Raw genomic sequence first — 2,395 nt, 5'->3', positions numbered from 1 at the left:
AAAACCAATACCACCATATTTTTTTCCTCATTGTCGGTCTCTTCCACCTTAACCGATTGATACTATTCCTATTCTGTCGATTCAAATCCCACCAAAATGAATTCAACATTTTTTGAACCCTCTCACCTAAAGTTGTTGGAAGTAGGAATGAACTCTTGAATCGATTGAGCAATTGATTTAATAACAAATTGCTTTCATCAATTTCGTATTCTTTTCCAAATACGGTATCGGATTCAGATACGATGGGTCCGTTTGGTTCGAGAATTAGGAGGGGAGGGGAGGGGAGGGATTTTAACGGAGGGGAGGGGAGGGGAGATATTTTTAATTAAAAGTGTGTTTGGTTCACAAGGGGAGGGGAGGGGAGGGGAGGGATTTTAAAAGTATTTTACCGTTTCACCCTTAAATTTAATTAAATAAAAGAAACTGCCTGTTTTTACGATTTTAGAAACCGACAAAAGACAAGCACACATCTAAGCTACTATTTTATCTTAAACGGCTCATGTATTTTGCTCCATGCATCATATTGTTTTTTTTTTTGTCGTTTTTATAGGAGCAATTCTTTGTAGTATTTTTTTTATAAGAGCAATTCTTTGTAAAATTTTTTATAAGAGTAATTCTTTGTAATCCTTGCATTTTTTGCCAATTACTTTCGTAAAAAATAGCATAGCTCTTAAATATATGACATAAGAATATTCAAAATCATGGATAGTGCTTATTAATTAACAATTGTAAGATAAATGAAATTTGTTGCATATGAACAAATAAGACACATGAAAGTGACTACTTACTCAAAAAAAAAAAAGACACATGAAAGTGACTATGAATACGATTAACTATTTCTCCTTAAAAAAAATAATGATAATAAAAAACAAAATATTCAGTGTTCCAAATATTCAGAAACATTATAAAGTGCAAATAAAATACTCATAAACATTCCCTAAAAAAACTCATAAACATCATAACACCATCATAGTATGATTAATCAGAAGAGCCAAAGACAGTTTCCATTATCACTGCTTTGCGTGCTTTGGGTGGACACTGAAGAATCATTCTAAGTATGTCTACATCTTTCATGACAACACGATATATCTTAGGCAATGAATTTGGGTCACATCCACACTCCTCTAATAAATTCCAAGTTTCTTCTCCTGAAATTGGAGGCAACTCATGTTTATGGTTCTCTCGTTATTTCATTTCCTTCCCGTATTGCAGCATTTCCTTCTCTGAGTGCCTCTGCAACCACTTTCATTGACTCTTTAAGTTCAATAATATCATTGTATGTCTCTTTATTCTTAGCCGCTTTCAATTTCTTCCTTTTTCCACCACCTGCCATGGTTGAAGGATCATATGATTGTGTTTCAGGTAAAGTAAAGTCATAATCAGGAGCATCAAAGCTCTCCAAAGTTACCTCATTCTGAGCAACACGGTCATCAATATCTTGAATAGTTTCAACAAAATCTTCCTCGGTGATCGATGCCCCTCGTTTTCTGGTCTCTTTGAAAGTTCCAGATTCATCTCCATCAGCTCGGTTAGGCCCATGAAGTATTGTCATCTTTATATATTTTGGAAATGAATCAACTCTCCAATGTGCTGCTTTTGGTTTCGACTGAAAAGTAAGTTTGACACAAGTTGTAAAATTTTTGATCAATCAAAATATTTTAAAATACAAGATTTACAAAATTTACCTCAATTAGAGCAGCCCAAACTGGTTCTTCCGCATCCCATAACTGTGTATTTGAATTCCAAGAAAACCCACTCATACCACCTTTAAAATTTCGTGATACTCACTGTAGTTTCTTTTCAAAGTTTTCCAACGATTTTGTATCTTCACCTTATCAATTTTGTCACCAAACAATCTCACGAGTTCATCTGTAACATTGTTATATGCTATTGTCGTAAAGGTACCGTTAACTTTGTTACCTTTTTCAAATTCTTCCATGAGAGCATCAACAAGAGCATCCCATGGCTTGGTTCCAGGTCAAAGCCGCAGAATTACCATTGTTGGTAGACAATTGCTTTTTCGATGTCATAATCTATGAAAATGGTCAATTATAACATAACTACATTAATAAATATAATTAACATGAAGTTCCAATATCATTCACTTGACATCAATTTCAAATATACATTTAGTCCAAACACACACATATATAATAAACACCATAATTCAATAAATTCAGTACTACTTCATTAAAGAACAACCAAAATCAAAATAATAATATAAATTGCAATGTAATCCATTTAGGTTTGACCATTATTTTTATAATTTGACCACATTTGATGCGCTGCACCATTTTTTATAATTCCACCTTGAGCAAATTCATCCATATCACTTCTTGATGCCTCATGATTGTCATGGGATGCATTTTGATTTGCAAGTTCGACATCTACTTCA

General features: G+C 33.4%; 1 pseudogene; it reads right to left on the bottom strand.

Annotated features, from left to right (window-relative positions):
- Nucleotides 1-782: 782 nt before the first annotated feature.
- LOC146954469 (uncharacterized) lies at nucleotides 783-2,030 on the bottom strand (annotated as a pseudogene).
- Nucleotides 2,031-2,395: the final 365 nt, after the last annotated feature.

This window comes from Medicago sativa, chromosome 1 (genome assembly GCF_051527215.1).
Source record: "Medicago sativa cultivar Bolivia chromosome 1, Bolivia_mono, whole genome shotgun sequence".
Classification (NCBI taxonomy): domain Eukaryota; kingdom Viridiplantae; phylum Streptophyta; class Magnoliopsida; order Fabales; family Fabaceae; genus Medicago; species Medicago sativa.
Note: the sequence above shows the minus strand (reverse complement) of the source record. Positions and strands in the feature narration are given on the sequence as shown.